Here is a 6297-nt window from a genome sequence, read left to right on the forward strand (position 1 = left end):
AGCCAGCGAGCGAGAGAGAGAGCCAGCGAGCGAGAGAGAGAGAGAGAGAGAGAGAGAGCCAGAGAGAGAGAGCCAGAGAGCGAGAGCCAGAGAGCGAGAGAGAGCGAGAGAGAGCGAGAGAGAGCCAGCGAGTGAGAGAGAGAGCCAGCGAGTGAGAGAGAGAGCCAGCGAGTGAGAGAGAGAGCCAGCGAGCGAGAAAGAGAGCCAGCGGGCGAGAGAGAGAGCCAGCGAGCGAGAGAGAGAGCCAGCGAGCGAGAGAGAGAGCCAGCGAGTGAGAGAGAGAGTCAGCGAGTGAGAGAGAGAGCCAGCGAGTGAGAGAGAGAGCCAGCGAGTGAGAGAGAGAGCCAGCGAGTGAGAGAGAGAGCCAGCGAGTGAGAGAGAGAGAGAGCCAGCGAGCGAGAGAGAGAGAGAGAGCCAGAGAGCGAGAGAGAGAGAGAGCCAGAGAGCGAGAGAGAGAGAGAGCCAGAGAGCGAGAGAGAGCGAGAGCCAGAGAGCGAGAGAGAGCGAGAGAGAGAGAGAGCCAGAGAGAGAGAGAGAGAGAGAGCCAGAGAGAGAGAGAGAGCCAGAGAGAGAGAGAGCCAGAGAGAGCCAGAGAGAGCCAGCGAGCGAGAGAGCCAGCGAGCGAGCGAGAGAGAAAGAGAGCCAGCGAGCGAGCGAGAGAGAAAGAGAGCCAGCGAGCGAGCGAGAGAGAAAGAGAGCCAGCGAGCGAGCGAGAGAGAAAGAGAGCCAGCGAGCGAGCGAGAGAGAAAGAGAGCCAGCCAGCGAGAGAGAGAGCAAGAGAGCCAGCCAGCGAGAGAGAGAGCAAGAGAGCGAGAGAGAGCCAGAGAGAGAGAGCCAGAGAGCGAGAGCCAGAGAGCGAGAGAGAGCGAGAGAGAGCGAGAGAGAGCCAGCGAGTGAGAGAGAGCCAGAGAGAGAGAGCCAGAGAGCGAGAGCCAGAGAGCGAGAGAGAGCGAGAGAGAGCGAAAGAGAGCGAGAGAGAGAGCCAGAGAGCGAGAGAGAGCGAGAGAGCGAGAGAGAGCGAGAGAGAGAGAGAGCCAGAGAGAGAGAGAGAGAGAGAGCCAGAGAGAGAGAGAGAGCCAGAGAGAGAGAGAGAGCCAGAGAGAGAGAGAGAGCCAGAGAGAGAGAGAGCCAGAGAGAGAGCCAGAGAGAGCCAGCGAGCGAGAGAGCCAGCGAGCGAGCGAGAGAGAAAGAGAGCCAGCGAGCGAGCGAGAGAGAAAGAGAGCCAGCGAGCGAGCGAGAGAGAAAGAGAGCCAGCGAGTGAGCGAGAGAGAAAGAGAGCCAGCGAGCGAGCGAGAGAGAAAGAGAGCCAGCGAGCGAGCGAGAGAGAAAGAGAGCCAGCCAGCGAGAGAGAGAGCAAGAGAGCCAGCCAGCGAGAGAGAGAGCAAGAGAGCGAGAGAGAGCCAGAGAGAGAGAGCCAGAGAGCGAGAGCCAGAGAGCGAGAGAGAGCGAGAGAGAGCCAGCGAGTGAGAGAGAGAGCCAGCGAGTGAGAGAGAGAGCCAGCGAGCGAGAGAGAGAGCCAGCGAGCGAGAGAGAGAGCCAGCGAGCGAGAAAGAGAGCCAGCGGGCGAGAGAGAGAGCCAGCGAGCGAGAGAGAGAGCCAGCGAGCGAGAGAGAGAGTCAGCGAGCGAGAGAGAGAGCCAGCGAGTGAGAGAGAGAGCCAGCGAGTGAGAGAGAGAGCCAGAGAGCGAGAGAGAGAGAGAGAGAGCCAGAGAGCGAGAGAGAGAGAGCCAGAGAGCGAGAGAGAGAGAGAGCCAGAGAGCGAGAGAGAGAGAGAGCCAGAGAGCGAGAGAGAGCGAGAGCCAGAGAGCGAGAGAGAGAGAGAGCCAGAGAGCGAGAGAGAGAGAGAGCCAGAGAGAGAGAGAGAGCCAGAGAGAGAGAGAGAGCCAGAGAGAGAGAGAGCCAGAGAGAGAGAGAGCCAGAGAGAGCCAGCGAGCGAGAAAGAGAGCCAGCGAGCGAGCGAGAGAGAAAGAGAGCCAGCGAGCGAGCGAGAGAGAAAGAGAGCCAGCGAGCGAGCGAGAGAGAAAGAGAGCCAGCGAGCGAGCGAGAGAGAAAGAGAGCCAGCGAGCGAGCGAGAGAGAAAGAGAGCCAGCCAGCGAGAGAGAGAGCAAGAGAGCCAGCCAGCGAGAGAGAGAGCAAGAGAGCGAGAGAGAGCCAGCGAGAGAGCGAGAGAGAGAGAGAGAGCCAGCGAGAGAGCGAGAGAGAGAGAGAGCCAGGGAGAGAGCGAGAGAGAGAGAGAGCCAGCGAGAGAGCGAGAGAGAGAGAGAGCCAGCGAGAGAGCGAGAGAGAGAGAGAGAGAGAGAGCCAGCGAGAGCGAGAGAGAGAGAGAGAGAGCCAGCGAGAGCGAGCGAGCGAGAGAGCCAGCGAGAGCGAGCGAGCGAGAGAGCCAGCGAGTGAGCGAGAGAGAAAGAGAGTCAGCGAGCGAGCGAGAGAGAGCCAGCGAGCGAGCGAGAGAGAAAGAGAGCCAGCGAGCGAGAGAGAAAGAGAGCCAGCGAGAGAGAGAGCCAGAGAGCGAGCCAGCGAGAGAGCGAGAGAGCCAGCGAGAGCGAGAGAGAGAGAAAGCCAGCGAGAGAGAGAGAGAGAGAGAGCCAGCGAGTGAGAGAGAGAGAGAGAGCCAGCGAGTGAGAGAGAGAGCCAGCGAGCGAGCGAGAGAGAAAGAGACCCAGCGAGAGAGAGAGCCAGCGAGAGCGAGAGAGAGAGCCAGCGAGAGAGCGAGAGAGCCAGCGAGAGCGAGAGAGAGAGAGAAAGAGAGCCAGCGAGAGAGAGAGAGAGAAAGAGAGCCAGCGAGAGAGAGAGAGAGAAAGAGAGCCAGCGAGAGAGAGAGAGAGAAAGAGAGCCAGAGAGCGAGAGAGAGAGAGAGCCAGCGAGCGAGAGAGAGAGAGCCAGCGAGCGAGAGAGAGAGAGCCAGCGAGCGAGAGAGAGAGAGAGCCAGCGAGCGAGAGAGAGAGAGAGCCAGCGAGCGAGAGAGAGAGAGAGCCAGCGAGCGAGAGAGAGAGAGAGCCAGCGAGCGAGAGAGAGAGAGAGCCAGCGAGCGAGAGAGAGAGAGAGCCAGCGAGCGAGAGAGAGAGAGAGCCAGCGAGCGAGAGAGAGAGAGAGCCAGCGAGCGAGAGAGAGAGAGAGCCAGCGAGCGAGAGAGAGAGAGAGCCAGCGAGCGAGAGAGAGAGAGAGGCAGCGAGCGAGAGAGAGAGAGAGGCAGCGAGCGAGAGAGAGAGAGAGGCAGCGAGCGAGAGAGAGAGAGAGCCAGCGAGCGAGAGAGAGAGAGAGGCAGCGAGCGAGAGAGAGAGAGAGGCAGCGAGCGAGAGAGAGAGAGAGGCAGCGAGCGAGAGAGAGAGAGAGCCAGCGAGCGAGAGAGAGAGAGAGCCAGCGAGCGAGAGAGAGAGCCAGAGAGAGAGAGAGAGAGCCAGAGAGCAAGAGAGAGAGCCAGAGAGCAAGAGAGAGCCAGAGAGAGAGAGAGATAGCCAGAGAGAGAGAGAGATAGCCAGAGAGAGAGAGAGATAGCCAGAGAGAGAGAGAGAGAGCCAGAGAGAGAGAGCCAGAGAGAGAGAGAGCCAGAGAGAGAGAGAGCCAGAGAGACAGAGAGCCAGAGAGAGAGAGAGCCAGAGAGAGAGAGAGCCAGAGAGAGAGAGAGCCAGAGAGAGAGAGAGCCAGAGAGAGAGAGAGCCAGAGAGAGAGAGCGAGAGAGAGCCAGAGAGCGAGAGAGAGCCAGCAAGCGAGCGAGAGAGAAAGAGAGCCAGCGAGCGAGCGAGAGAGAAAGAGAGCCAGCGAGCGAGCGAGAGAGAAAGAGAGCCAGCGAGCGAGCGAGAGAGAAAGAGAGCCAGCGAGCGAGCGAGAGAGAAAGAGAGCCAGCGAGAGAGAGAGCAAGAGAGCGAGAGAGAGCCAGCGAGAGAGCGAGAGAGCCAGCGAGAGAGAAAGCGAGCGAGCGAAAGAGAAAGAGAGCCAGCGAGCGAGCGAGAGAGAGAGCCAGCGAGCGAGCGAGAGAGAGAGAGAGCCAGCGAGAGAGAGAGCCAGAGAGCGAGAGAGCCAGAGAGCGAGAGAGCCAGAGAGCGAGAGAGAGCCAGCGAGAGAGCGAGAGAGAGAGAGAGCCAGCGAGAGAGAGAGAGAGAAAGAGAGCCAGCGAGAGAGAGAGAGAGAAAGAGAGCCAGCGAGAGAGAGAGAGAGAAAGAGAGCCAGCGAGAGAGAGAGAGAGCCAGAGAGCGAGAGAGAAAGCCAGAGAGCGAGAGAGAAAGAGCCAGCGAGCGAGAGCGAGAGAGAGAGAGCCAGCGAGAGAGAGAGAGAGAGCCAGCGAGAGCGAGCGAGAGAGCCAGCGAGCGAGCGAGAGAGCCAGCGAGCGAGCGAGAGAGCCAGCGAGCGAGCGAGAGAGCCAGCGAGCGAGCGAGAGAGAAAGAGAGCGAGCGAGAGAGAAAGAGAGCGAGCGAGAGAGAAAGAGAGCGAGCGAGAGAGAAAGAGAGCCAGCGAGAGAGAAAGAGAGCCAGCGAGCGAGCGAGAGAGAGAGAGAGCCAGCGAGAGAGAGAGCCAGAGAGCGAGAGAGAGCCATCGAGAGAGCGAGAGAGAGAGAGAGCCAGCGAGAGAGAGAGAGAGAAAGAGAGCCAGCGAGCGAGAGAGCGAGAGAGATAGCCAGCGAGCGAGAGAGCGAGAGAGAGCCAGCGAGCGAGAGAGGGAGAGAGCCAGCGAGCGAGAGAGAGAGAGAGCCAGCGAGCGAGAGAGAGAGAGCCAGCGAGCGAGAGAGAGAGAGAGCCAGCGAGCGAGAGAGAGAGAGAGCCAGCGAGAGAGAGAGAGAGAAAGAGAGCCAGCGAGCGAGAGAGAAAGAGAGCCAGCGAGCGAGAGAGAGAGAAAGAGAGCCAGCGCGAGAGAGAGAGAAAGAGAGCCAGCGTGAGAGAGAGAGAAAGAGAGCCAGCGTGAGAGAGAGAGAAAGAGAGCCAGCGCGAGAGAGAGAGAAAGAGAGCCAGCGCGAGAGAGAGAGAAAGAGAGCCAGCGAGCGAGAGAGAGAGAGAGAGCCAGCGAGAGAGAGAGAGAAAGAGAGCCAGCGAGCGAGCGAGAGAGAGAGAGAGCCAGCGAGCGAGCGAGAGAGAGAGAGAGCCAGCGAGCGAGCGAGAGAGAGAGAGAGCCAGCGAGCGAGCGAGAGAGAGAGAGAGCCAGCGAGAGAGAGAGCCAGAGAGCGAGAGAGAGAGAGAAAGAGAGCCAGCGAGAGAGAGAGAGAGAGAAAGAGAGCCAGCGAGAGAGAGAGAGAAAGAGCCAGCGCGAGAGAGAGAGAAAGAGAGCCAGCGCGAGAGAGAGAGAAAGAGAGCCAGCGCGAGAGAGAGAGAAAGAGAGCCAGCGAGCGAGAGAGAGAGAGAGAGCCAGCGAGAGAGAGAGAGAAAGAGAGAGCCAGCGAGAGAGAGAGCCAGAGAGCGAGAGAGAGAGAGAAAGAGAGCCAGCGAGAGAGAGAAAGAGAGCCAGCGAGAGAGAGAGAGAGAGAAAGAGAGCCAGCGAGCGAGAGAGAGAGAGAAAGAGAGCCAGCGAGAGAGAGAGCGAGAGAGAGAGAAAGCCAGAGAGCGAGAGAGAGAGAGAGAGAGAGAGAGAGAGAGCCAGCGAGAGAGAGAGAGAGCCAGCGAGCGAGAGAGAGAGAGCCAGCGAGCGAGAGAGAGAGAGCCAGCGAGCGAGAGAGAGAGAGAGCCAGCGAGCGAGAGAGAGAGAGCCAGCGAGCGAGAGAGAGAGAGAGAGCCAGCGAGCGAGAGAGAGAGAGAGAGCCAGCGAGCGAGAGAGAGAGAGAGCCAGCGAGCGAGAGAGAGAGAGAGAGCCAGCGAGCGAGCGAGAGAGAGAGAGCCAGCGAGCGAGCGAGAGAGAGAGAGCCAGCGAGCGAGCGAGAGAGAGAGAGCCAGCGAGCGAGCGAGAGAGAGAGAGCCAGCGAGCGAGCGAGAGAGAGAGAGCCAGCGAGCGAGCGAGAGAGAGAGAGCCAGCGAGCGAGCGAGAGAGAGAGAGCCAGCGAGCGAGCGAGAGAGAGAGAGCCAGCGAGCGAGCGAGAGAGAGAGAGCCAGCGAGCGAGAGAGAGAGAGAGAGCCAGCGAGCGAGAGAGAGAGAGAGAGCCAGCGAGCGAGAGAGAGAGAGAGAGCCAGCGAGCGAGAGAGAGAGAGAGAGCCAGCGAGCGAGAGAGAGAGAGAGAGCCAGCGAGCGAGAGAGAGAGAGAGCCAGCGAGCGAGAGAGAGAGAGAGAGCCAGCGAGCGAGAGAGAGAGAGAGAGCCAGCGAGCGAGAGAGAGAGAGAGAGCCAGCGAGCGAGAGAGAGAGAGAGAGCCAGCGAGCGAGAGAGAGAGAGAGAGCCAGCGA

General features: G+C 60.1%; 1 protein-coding gene across 1 annotated transcript in view; it reads right to left on the reverse strand.

Moving 5' to 3' along the window:
- LOC129834576 (talin-2) overlaps positions 1-6297 on the reverse strand; it is a 162678-nt gene that overhangs the window by 50423 nt on the left and 105958 nt on the right. The gene's annotated exons all lie outside the window — the stretch shown is intronic.

Source organism: Salvelinus fontinalis, chromosome 35 (assembly GCF_029448725.1).
Source record: "Salvelinus fontinalis isolate EN_2023a chromosome 35, ASM2944872v1, whole genome shotgun sequence".
In the NCBI taxonomy this organism is placed as follows: Eukaryota; Metazoa; Chordata; class Actinopteri; order Salmoniformes; family Salmonidae; genus Salvelinus; species Salvelinus fontinalis.